Genomic DNA, 13,283 nt, shown 5'->3' on the forward strand with positions numbered 1-13,283 from the left:
TGTAAACGACTGCAGAGAAAATGAAAGCAGAAATCAATAAATGGTAGCCCACGTGAGGCCATTATGGTAATTAAATACCTTGTTTTGGTGTTACGGCCTCTCTGAAATTCCCTTTGTGGACTGTTCCGCGCCATTGCTTGTATACAGTATTTGTGACTATCATGCACGATTTGTTTTGGTTATCGACTTGCTACCAGTTGCTAAGCATGTTGTGTTCATGTATTTGTAAGCCTGTAATGTGTGTGTGTGTGTGTGTGTGTGTGTGTGTGTGTGTGTGTGTGTGTGTGTGTGTGTGTGTGTGTCTGTCTGTCTGTCTGTCTGTCTGTCTGTCTGTCTCTCTGTGAGTGTTTATCTGCGTGTGTCTGTCTGTGTTTTCTTGTGTGTTTGTCTTGTTGCTCGTTTGTATTAGGTATATCAACACCTGCTTAATGTGTAATCTTATTTTTTCTGCTTCGCTGAACTGACTTTTACCAGGTCAAAGCAAGGGTGTTTGTTTTGTAAGTCGCACGTTATTGGCCCATTGTCTATTGTGATCCCGTATTGTCTATTACGATCCGTAACGCGCACCGTACAGTGGTAGGTGAACCTATTGTTCTCCAGTCGAACAGTTCAATGGAAAATGTCTTAGCTTTCTACTGTTAATGGGGTCCGTCGTACGAAGGCTGTGGCCGCAATGTGAGAAAACACCTATCCGAATTGAACGATAATTGGTTGGGTAAAGTTTAAGTGTTGATTGTGGCGAAAGAATAGTTTGCTGGCTGACGAAGCAGAAAATGCAGGCGACAATTGCATGTTAATTTCTTGTGAAAAGCATACCTTTCTTCAATCTGACTTCATTAATTTGTGTTTATATATCTTCAGTCACCCCCATGCAAAGCACGCAGATCTCAACTCAGTTTGAGCTTCCCGTGATCACCTATTCACTTGCTCCAAACGAGTTTGAATTAAACATTTCTTTACTAATACCTGCAAAGTTAATGCCACCTAAGATGTCAAGAAGAAGCCAGGCTGATGAATGTGAGAATGTACACCATGAACAAGCGCGAACAGACCTGGGGCGGGGATATAGCTCAGTCGGTAGCGCGCTGGATTTGTATTCAGTTGGCCGCTGTCAGCGTGAGTTCGATCCCAGGTTCGGCGGAAATTTATTTCACAGAGTCAACTTTGTGTGCAGACTCTCTTCGGTGTCCGAACCTCCCCCCGTGTACACTACATTGGGTGTGCACGTTAAAGATCCCACGATTGACAAAAGGGTCTTTCCTGGCACAGTTAATAATTGTCTACCTATACCCGTGTGACTTGGAATAATAGGCCGTGAAAGGTAAATATGCGCCGAAATGGCTGCAATCTACTGGCCGTATAAAATTTCATCTCACACGGCATCACTGCAGAGCGCCTAGAACTGTACCCACGGAATATGCGCGATATAAGACTCATTGATTGATTGATTGAAGTTGGACAATATAAGATGTTTGGTGGGCTTGTTGTCAAACCAGCTCTTTTGTTGGTCCGAGGGGAGCATATCGTCTTCTGTTTCTTCTTCTTCTTCTTTTTCTTCTTCTTCCTCGTACATGGGCTGAAACTCCCACGTTCACTCATGTTTTTGCATAAGTGGGTTTTTACGTGTATGACCGTTTTTACCCCGCCATACTGGCAGCATACGCCGATTTCGGGGTAAGCATGCTGGGTATTTTCGTGTTTCTATAACCCACCGAACTCTGACATGGATTACAGAATCTTTTCCGTGCGCACTTTGTCTTGTGCTTGCGTGTACTCACGAAGGGGGATGCAGGCCTGCACATAAGTTGACACGGGAGATCGGAAAAATCTCACACCCTTTACGCACCAGGCAGCCGCGGCTGGGATTCGAATTCACGACCTTCCGATCAAGGGTCTAACCACCACGCCACTGCGCCCGTCGTCTTCTGTTTCAACTTTATCCACCAAGGCCGAAGGCCGAGGTTGAGAAGTTGATAAAGATGTAACAACATTTATCCTACATACGTGAGAGAGACACCCGTGAGATAATAATCGTTCATATCACACGTGTGTATATCATGTAAATGAGGTCATGTCAAGCAAGTCTGGCAGGGACCTGTTTTTCCACTGCTTGTGATGCCAAAGTCACCGAGACAAACGTCATTATAGAAAAAAAATTGCGCTCGCTAATTACCCTCGATGAATCTTTAGACGTCACGCCAGACTTTGAGAGTGACGTTTCTTTGCTTTGACGTAATAGATTGCACGAGGCTTTAGAAGAGATCGAGGTTCCAAAACAAGCGTCTTCATTTTAGCTGCCTCGACTGCGAGACATTTTCAGTAATATACACGTAAATACAGTATGTAGGATAAACAGAATACTACATGGCTTGCTGTGTCGTACCAGATTTACACTCGTTGCTTTTTCAAATAGTGAACAGCTCGCTTTCGCTCGCAGTTCAATATTTAAAAAAACAACTCGTGTAAATCTGGTACGACACAGCAAGCCATGTAGTATTTTCTATGTGACATGCTCCCCTGGGACCGACAAAGGATGCTGGTCTGACAACAAGCCACCAAACATCGTGTTTGTCATAATTTTGAAAGAGCTACGCACAATAACGCATGTAGAGCATGGGGAGCCATATTCTGAACGTCATTTGTAAAATGCAAGTCAGGGCCCCAAAGCGCGTTAGAAGTTTAAAATATCAAGTCCTACTTGTACTCACGGAAACAAGATAATGTCACTAATCCTTCAGTCACTTCGAGTACAGATAATAAGCACTTCTAGTTTTCCTGTCCTGGGCTGTTTCAGGGTATCAAGTTTTTAGAATTGTCGTCAAGCGGGCACCATTATTTTCCCCATTTCAACCAGTACTTTGAGCTATATATATCCGTCTTTCAAGCTCACACTGATACTAATAAGAGGTTAGGTATTTAAACCATCAGTCTCACGCAAGCACTCAGGAATATGTTTCCCTATTATTCTGGACTCAAGTTGGCGGCCTTTGTCCCTTTTGAGGTTTACTTACACACCTATCCAAAGGGCGCAGTCGGCCTTAAAAGCCATATTGTACATAATTATACACTAGTATTAACGCTGTGAAATAGACCGCAAGAGTTGTGTACTGTGACAGATAAAAATGAATATTAAAGGCACAGTACTTCCCGAGACAGGGAATCTGCGCAGCATCACAGATCTGGCCTGGCTTTTTCGTGCGATAAAAACTACCCTCCGCTTGGACACATACAAACAAGCAAAAACACAAAATGCAAATCAAAACAAACACACAGTACAGAGAAACACACACACACACACACACACACACGCAAACACACACACACACGCACGCACACACACACACACACAAACGCACACACACACACACACACGCACGCACACGCACGCACGCACGTACGTACACACACACACACACACACAAACACACACCACACACTCACACACACACGCACACACACACGCACACACACACACACACACACACACACACACACACACACACACACACACACACATTCTGACATCTTCCTGTACTGATTTAGATTTTTTTTGTTTTTACTTAATTTTTCAGATTGCCACTATAGTGAGGTTGAAAGTTGCTTGTTCGTGTGAGTGCTTGTGTTGGTTCCGCGTGACTCTCACTCACTCTTGTTGCACGTGTCATAGGCAGTTAAAGCGCTTACGTCCCTTTAATGTTCAGATTGCATGACACTTGTGTCCGTTAACAAATTAATTCATCGAAATAAAATTCCAACTCTGCACAGGAAGCAGGCTGACAGTTGACTGTTGGTATGTGTATAAATGGAGGGGTGGACCTGCTCCAATGAAAACACCTAGCCAGATCTTGATGGTGAGTCCAATCCTTCACACGGGAGTGACTGCGCCTTAAAAAAAAAGTGTTTTTGGCTCACGTAAGTGTAGCCTATGCGATGCTAACTTTTGTCTGTCTGTGCGTGCGTGCGTGCGTATGTATGTATGTATGTATGTCTGTGGTAGAAACTTTAACATTTGAAGACGTCACATTATGACGTAAGAGGGTTAGACGTCACGCGAAGGAATTACTGAAAGTCTCGGTCATTGTTATTTTGAGCGGGCCGAGACTAGTTGGCAGTCGTGTCTGTGTGAACAGCTCAGATCATGGGTCAATAAAGTGTTACACAGATGGTCAAAATTAAAGTACAAGATATTGCACTGGAAGTGGTACTACACTGTTGCTTAGTGTCTGTATGAAACTACAAGGTGAAAATAGAAAAAGAAAAACACGATTCTTGACTTTGATGCGCTTTTTTCTGCTCGTAAACACACATTCTTCTACTCATCACAGCATGCCCCATTATTGAGTTTAAAACACCAATTAAATTTGTTTTGAATAAAACTCACAATTTTACAATAAGAATTTAGAGACCTGAATCAATTAGGTATATCATACTTAGTTTGACTTTTGCAAAACTAAGTAATTACACATTTAATTGAATCAGTCAGACAGACGGAGACATAGAGAGACAGACAGAGGGCAAACACAAATCTGAGAAAGAAACCCCTTTAAAAATGTTACCATGTTTGAAATGAAACATCGCAAGGTGAAGCCATAATTCATCACCTTTCAGTATGACGTCATGAGCGTGTTCCACACTTGAAATGACGTGCTTTTGGAGCTTGGAAGTATAATTTCCATTCAACGATCCGAGTTTGTTAAGTTTGAGCATATTTTCAACGTCAAACACCATGAAACTATATATATATTTGGAATCAGAAAATGATAAGGAATAGATAGAAGTTGCTTTTAAGTGTCTTTTTTCATAAATAAAGATAGTGGTTATTTATCGGTTTTCTTCATTTGTAAGCATAATTATCAATACAAAACAACAAAACTATACAGTTTTAGATACAGGACGCAATAGGGAATACACCAATATAAATTTTCTGTTTCAAATATTAGTTTTTAAAAATGTAAAAAAAATGACATATTTCGAACAAACATTTCAATAACAAAACTTTAAGTGACCAAGCTGAAATGCAATCCCATAATCCGGCCAAGACTGATCTGAGATTGTGTGATAAGAAATTCGATCAAATTGATGAAAAACTGTAACTGTGAAAGTGCTGCCTCGACCTTTTGGCAAACGATAAAATATGACGTCATCAAACTGTCCTATCAATAAACGGAAAAAACCTTCTATGAGAAAATCCAATCAAAAATATCCATATCAAATTTCATAAAGATCCACTCAGTATATTATGAGATATGATCTGCAGTGTGAAAAAAAACAATCTCACGCCCATAACGCAACTTATTTGGTCGTGTTCTGCCGATACTATAATGTTTTTCTTTCCTAAAACACACTATAATAGTAGCCCTTCCCAATGTCTATGCTAAAACTGACTTGTCTGTGTTGTCAATGATTTTGCAACAGTGTGAGAACAAAAAGTTTAACAAATCTCACGCCCATAACGTTGTGACACAAAAACTCATTTGGTCGTGTTCTGCCGATACTATAATGTTTTTCTTTCTTAAAACACACTATAATAGTAGCCCTTCCCAAATGCAATGCTAAAAATGACTGGTCTGTGTTGTCAATGATTTTCTGCGAGAATGCGATCTATCTGTTTGTCGCAAAGACCGTGTGACACGAAAGTTATGAGCGGAAGACAAATCTGCTGAGTGCAATTACGTTTCAGAAGATAGTTGGTTAAAACAGTTTATCACTCAGACACGCAAAGGAACACTATAACTTTATTATTCAGGCCATATATTTGCTTTCCTTTGTCATGTATGAAAGCACTGGCCTTGGTTGAAGAAAGTGACCTGACGCTGTGCAACAAATGTGTCGCCATTTTCCGCCGTGTTTTGTAAATAAAACGTGTTTACTACCCACACATAAAAAACGATGCTGTTGGTTCTTTTTATTTTCTTATTGTTTGATTCATGCTTAGCAGTTTAGTATGCTTTGTTTTCTTCTCAATTCAATGGATGGCTATAAAATAAGCATTTAAATGTGAAGGTGTTAACATTACCCATGATCTGAGCTGTTCACCTATGTAAGTAGGCTACATGCAGACAAACAGATCTAGATCTAGTGTCTCGCTTTCTTGCACAGTGTCGACACCTATGCTCACTGTGTGTGTGTGTATGTGTGACGGAGTAACTAGTTTGTGTTACTGTTTGTCGATTTCTTACGTGAGCCTTGAAGGCTTCGCCTCTTGTTTTTTTTAAACTAGGACACAGGTGTTAGTTCTGGTTGAGATAGTAATCAATAATTTGATGCGGCCAGCCAAGCGTTACAGTACATTGTGTCACTATCTATCTATACATATACGACTTGTGTGTGTGTGTGTGTGTGTGTGTGTGTGTGTGTGTGTGTGTGTGTGTGTGTGTGTGTGTGTGTGTGTGTGTGTGTGTGTGTGTGTGTGTCCGCGATGCACGGCCAAAGTTCTCGATGGATCTCTTTCAAAGTTGGTGGCCATATTCATGTACACCCCGAACACAACCTGGTCGATGAGATATTTCAACACGTGCTCTCAGCGCGCAGCGCTGAACCGATTTTGGTTTTTCTCTGGATCCATTCCCAGTAGTTCTTCCTTATCTTCTCCAGTGTTTTCAGCGTTTATCTCCCTTCCTTCGTGTGGCGTCAATCCATATTCCCGTTTCTATTTTTAGAAGGTCACTGTCTACAACGCTCAATCCATATTCCCGTTATACTATTTTTAGAAGGTCACTGTCCCGGCGAAGCCGGGTATTACTCTTCTCCAGTGTTTTGCGAGTTTATCTCCCTTCCTTCGTGCGGTGCAAAACCGGGTCCCCGGCGCAGCCGGGTATTCGGCTCAACTTCTTCCCGGCGAAGTCGTATATCTATATATATATACGACTTGTGTCTGTGTGTCTGTGTGTCTGTGTGTTTGTGTATTTGTGTATTCGCCATGCACGGCCAAAGTTCTCGATGGATCTGCTTCAAATTTGGTGGGCTTATTCAGAGAGACCCCGGACACAACCTCATCGATGAGATATTTCAACACGTGCTCTCAGCGCGCAGCGCTGAACCGATTTTGGTTCCACCTCAGCTATTTTGGTTCCACCTCAGCTACCCGGGCCCCCATACCGACACACCATAGCCGCTACACCACATCACAACGCCAAAGTTCTCGGTGGATCTTTTTCAAATTTGGACACCGTATTCAGCTACACCCCGGACACAATATCATCGATGACATATTTCAACACGTGCTCTCAGCGCGCAGCGCTGAACTGATTTTGGTTTTTGTGTTCATTTCACCATTATAAGTAACTCTTCCTTATCTTCTCCAGTGTTTGGCGTTTATCTCCCTTCCTTCGTGTTGCTTTCCCGTTCAGTTGTAAGTTACTACTATTTTTAGAATGTCACTGCGCTGTCCACTGCGCTGTCCACAACGCTTCCCTTGCACCCGTAAGTTGTTCTTACTGTCAAAGTGAAAAGGTCGAATCAATTTATAGCCACGCGAAAAATACACTCTCACCTATCTCTATATATTTATAGATACAGATATGCATATATATATACGGCTTCTCTGTGTGTGTGTGTGTTTGTGTGTGTGTGTGGGCAAAAACCTGTGTATTGTAGAGTTCTGTTTGTGATGTGGTCTAGCGGCTTTTGTCTGTCTGTATGTACTGGCATGTGAGAAGCCACAGCAGATAATATAGGGCTAAGAAATAAGCTCTAAAATTCTCAATCCCGTTTGACAGGACTTCGCCTTCAAAGGTGATTGTGGTGAACCGCCACGCTGTCTGTCTCTGTCTCGCGCCGTTCACCCCAAATTCCCGTTTCTGAGTAACTATTTTTAGAATGTCACTACGCTGTCCAGAACGCTTCCCTTGCACCCGTAAGTTGTTCTTACTGTCAAAGTGAAAAGGTCGAATCAATTTATAGCCACGCGAAAAATACACTCTCACCTATCTCTATATATTTATAGATATAGATATACATATGTATAGGTTACAACACGAGTGGTTTTTTATATGGCTTGTATTTCAGTCAAGACCCAGCGGATGAATATCATCGGGAGACACGAGCCTCTGGCGAGTGTCTCTCGATTGATATTCCCGCTGGGTCTTGACTGAAATACAAGCCATATAAAAAACCACGAGTGTTGTAATCTGTATATCCCATTCTACCATCAAACACAAAGTGTAGACTACTAGCGGCACTGTTGCGATCTGTGCAGGGTAAAACTGTTGCCAGCGAGACTTAGCCCTTTTGCAACCTTAAACTAAGTGACCGTCGCTGAAAAAATAAAACGAATGAGTGCATCGATAAGTACGCGCTAACACTTTAGTCTACTTTCAGACCATTTAAAAGCTTTAAGTAAAGGTTCATAAGTTGCAAGAAAGTAATGAAGTCGAATAGAAATTAATTTAGTTGAAGCGCACAATTCTTTTGTTTTGCGTTTCAGGTCGGCAGAACGGGCGAAACGGGTTTGGGACCCATTTGGCTTACTCGATTCAGAATTGATTCCACGTTGTTTTTCTCGAACGTGTGTAATTAGGCTTATTGACAGAGAAGCAAATCTTAGGGAACAAATATGTAGGTTTAGATTTAACCATTTGCTCCCTATTTGAAATGTATCTACGTGATAAACTGTTTTGCGAGTGTGTTTGCATGGATGAACTTAAACTGGTATGGGTGAGAGGAAAACGCGACCGACACGTCTGTCACCGCCGATTGATTGCATTTTGAAGGAATATGACTGGATTACGGAAAAATATGTGGACTTACTGCAGAGCCAGGCAAAAGAGTAGACTTGCTCGCAAAACACGTGAAACAGCCGATGTTTGATAGCTGAAGGCGCACACCGGCAAAACACACTACCGACAGATTCTCAAAAGTCGTCTGCTAACGATGCAAGGGGAGGGTACTCGTGTTTTTGTTTTGGTTCGCTAGCATCTGGTTATCTTGTAAGTTGAATGTTCGTTTTTTTCGACCTGCATTGCTTTCATAATGAAAGAAACTTTTGCTTATTGCATCTCATACATCAGATCAGTTCTGAGATTCATTTTTGCGTGCAACTGATATGGTTTTCTGAGCCGTGCAATACGATTTTAGAACTTCATACAAATGTGTCACATTGTTCGGCGCGAGCGAGGTCAAAGGTCGGGAGGAAAGTAGTCCTTTGCCCAAATCGGAATCTGCACTATCATATATTTTTTGGAGTCCATGATGTATTTATTGAGCTATAAAAATACAACATATATACCCATACTGAAGTAACAGAGACAAAGAAGGGAGGTCATGGGATATATATATATATACGGCTTCTCTGTGTGTGTGTTTGTGTGTGTGTGTGTGGGCAAAAACCTGTGGATTGTAGAGTTCTGTTTGTGATGGGGTCTAGCGGCTTTTGTCTGTCTGTATGTTCTGGCATTTGAGAAGCCACAACAGATAATATAGGGCTAAGAAATAAGCTCTAAAATTCTCAATCCCGTTTGACAGGACTTCGCCTGCAGAGGTGATTGTGATGAACCGCCACGCTGTCTGTCTCTGTCTCGCGATTCACCCCGGCGAAGCCGGGTATTCCTCTAGTATATCTATATACGACTAGTGTCTGTGTGTCTGTGCTCGATGAGCGGCCAAAGTTCTCGATGGATCTGCTTCAAATTTGGTGGGCTTATTCAGAGAGACCCCGGACACAACCTCATCGATGAGATATTTCAACACGTGCTCTCAGCGCGCAGCGCTGAACCGATTTTGGTTTTTCTCTGTTTTTCTCTGGATCCATTCCCAGTAACTCTTCCTTATCTTCTCCAGTGTTTTCAGCGTTTATCTCCCTTCCTTCGTGTGGCGTCAATCCATATTCCCGTTACTACGTTACTATCTTTAGAATGTCACGATTGCACCCGTAAGTTGTCCTTACTGTAAAAGTGAAAAGGTCGAATCAATTTATAGCCACGCGAAAAATACACTGTCATCTATGTCTATATATTTATAGACATAGATATACATATATATACGGCTTCTCTGTGTGTGTGTGTGGGCAACACATGTGGATTGTAGAGTTCTGTTTGTGATGTGGTCTAGCGGCTTTGATGTGTCAGTATGTTTAGGCCTTCCTTTGAGAAGCCATAACAGTTATTCTCAATCCCGTTTGAGTGGACTTTGCCTTCAAAGGTGATTGTGGTGTTTCGGCACTCAGTTACATTTGGCGTCGTCGACAGCGAATCATTTTCGTGCTGTTCCCATTCCACCTGGGAGGGACCTTAGCTTCTCCAGTGTTTTCAGCGTTTATCTCCCTTCCTTCGTGTGGCGTCAATCCATATTCCCGTTACTACGCAGCCGGGTATTCGGCTCGACTTCTTCCCGGCGAAGCCGTACCCGGCGAAGCGGGTATTCATCTAGTGATATATCTATACATATACATACACTAGATGAATACCCGCTTCGCCGGGAAGAAGTTGAGCCGAATACCCGGCTGCGCCGGGGACCCGGCCGGCGCACCGCACGGAGGAAGGGAGACAAACGCGGCTGAAAACACTGGAGAAGAAGAGTTACTGGGAATGGATCGAGAGAAAAACCAAAATCGGTTCAGCGCTGCGCGCGAAAAACCAAAATTGGTTCAGCGCTGCGCGCTGAGAGCACGTATTGAAATATCTCATCGATGAGGTTGTGTCCGGGGTGTAGCTGAATACGGTCTCCAAATTTGAAAACGATCCACCGAGAACTTTGGCTTGGCATCGCGGACACTGACACACACACACACACACACACACACACACACACACACACACACACACACACACACACACACACACACACACACACACACAGACAGACACAAGTCGTATATATATATATATATATATATAGAAGCTGATTGCGTTGTCATGAAAACAATGAACGTGCTCGAATGAACACACACATGCAGCTAAGACCGATGTCTGTCGGCGGTGTTTTCTTGACTTAGCTTCGTTAATATTGCTACAATAGTATGCACACGGAATGCGTTTCGTCTTCGTCTCGGTTATTTAATTGGTTGGTTTGTTTTCTGTGTTTGTGCGTCTGTGTGTGTGTGTATGTGTGTGTGTGTGTGTGTGTGTGTACGTGCGTGCAGTGCGTGCGAGCGTGCGCGCGCGTGTGTGTGTGTGTGTGTGTGTGTGTGTGTGAGTGTGTGTGTGTGTGTGTGTGTGTGCGTGTGTCTCCGTGAGTGTCTGTGTGCGTGCGACTGTTTGTGTGTGTCACAGTGTCAGTGTGTGTGTGTGCGTGTGTGTGCGTGCGTGTGTGTGTGTGTGTGTGTGTGTGTGTCTGTCTGTCTGTGTGTCTGTCTCTCACGGTCTGTCAGTCTGTGTGTGTGTGTGTGCGTGTGTGTGTGTGTGTGTGTGCGTGCGCGCGCGCATGTGTGTGTGTGCGTGTGTGTGTGTGTGCGAGTATGTGTGTGTGGTGTGTGTGTGTATGTGTGTGCGTGTGTGTGTTTGTGTGTGTGTGTGTTTGTGTGTGTGTTTGTGTCTGTGTGTGCGCGCGTGTGTGTGTGTGTGTGTGTGTGTGTATGTGTGTGTGTGTGTGTGTGTGTGTGTGTGTGTGTGTGTGTGTTTCTTCAAGTTGTGTCTGTGTGTGCGCGCGTGTGTGTGTGTGTGTGTGTGTGTGTTTGTTTGTTTGAGTCTCTGTGTGTGTGTGTGTGTGTGTATGCATGCGTGTGTGTGTGTGTGTGCGTGCGTGTGTGTGTGGGGGTGTGTGTGTGTCTGTGTGTGTGTGTGTGTGTGTGTGTGTGAATATGTTTCTGTTTTGTTTCTGTCATTTTGTGTGTGCGCGGGTGTGTAGGTGTGTGTGTGTGTGTGTGTGTGTGTGCGTGCGTGTGTGTGTGTATGTATGTGTGTGTGTATGTGTGTGTGTGTGTGCCTGTGTGTGCGTGCGTGTGTGTGTGTGTGTGTGTGTGTGAGCGTGTGTCAGTGTGTGTGTGTGTGTGTGTATGTGTGTGTGTGCTGACAATTGCGCCAGTAACGAAATGATTTAGCCCAGAATCCACTATACATGCGATGCTATTACTCCCATGCAAAAAACTGGGACAGAACTGCAGCAGTGTTCATGACCGTCGGCGTGGAAAGGACAATAACTCTAACTGCTACCCACAGTGGGTCCCTGTTGAGAATACAAGAAGTCGCCGCGTAAGGCGAAATAACTACATTTAGTCAAGCTGTCGAACTCACAGAATGAAACTGAACGCACTGCTTTTTTCACCAAGACCGCTCGTGGCAAAGGCAGTGAAATGAACAAGCCAGAATCAGTAGTGCGGAAGTGGTCACGCTGAGCAGGATAGTACGCTTTTCAGTAACTCTCTTCGTTTTAACTTTCTGAGCGTGTTTTTAATCCCAACATATCATAATCTATATGTTTTTTGAATCAGGAACCAACAAGAAATACGATGAAAGTGTTTTTAAATCGATTTCGGAAATTTTATTTTAATAATTTTTTTTATATTTTTAATTTTTAGAGCTTGTTTTTAATCCAAATATAACATATTTATATGTTTTTGGAATCAGAAATTAATGAAGAATAAGATGAACGTAATTTTGGATCGTTTTATAAAAAAATAATTTAATTACAATTTTCAGATTTTTAATGACCAAAGTCATTAATTAATTGTTAAGCCTCCAAGCTGAAATGCAATACCAAAGTCCGACCTTTGTCGAAGATTGCTTGGCTAAAATGTCAATCAATTTGATTGAAAAATGAGGGTGTGACAGTGCCGCCTCAAGTTTTACAAAAAGCCGGATATGACGTCATCAAAGACATTTATCCAAAAAATGAAAAAAGTGTCTGGGGATATCATACCCAGGAACTATCATGTAAAATTTCATAAAAATCGGTCCAGTACGGTTTACTCTGAATCGCTCTACACACACACACACACACACACGCACAGACACACACACACACATACACCACGACCCTCGTTTCGATTCCCCCTCGATGTTAAAACATTTAGTCAAAACTTGACTAAATGTAAAAAGGGGTCACCATGTCATAGCGCGAACTAAGCCTCGCCGCAATACAGAATACTTTAATTCCCGATTTAATCTGTCTTCGTGGACGTTTAAATCGTCATTTCTGTGAGGAGGAAAAAAGAGAATTAGGTCTCCCATGTTAACCCTATAATCTGTCTGAAAATCCTCCCAGTTATTTGTTAATACTGTTAAATTCACATTCCTTCGCGTGAAAGGTATCAAGTGCAAAGATATGGATCTCGTCATGCTTTTGCGGTGGATAACAGCATCCAATATTCCTCGAACACATCATGATGTAAAAAAAAAAAATAATCAAAT

General features: G+C 42.6%; 1 long non-coding RNA gene across 1 annotated transcript in view; it reads right to left on the reverse strand.

The window, feature by feature from the left end:
- LOC138961794 (uncharacterized) overlaps positions 1-13,283 on the reverse strand; it is a 457,147-nt gene that overhangs the window by 439,092 nt on the left and 4,772 nt on the right. The window lies entirely within an intron of this gene.

This window comes from Littorina saxatilis, linkage group LG3 (genome assembly GCF_037325665.1).
Source record: "Littorina saxatilis isolate snail1 linkage group LG3, US_GU_Lsax_2.0, whole genome shotgun sequence".
NCBI classification, from domain to species: domain Eukaryota; kingdom Metazoa; phylum Mollusca; class Gastropoda; order Littorinimorpha; family Littorinidae; genus Littorina; species Littorina saxatilis.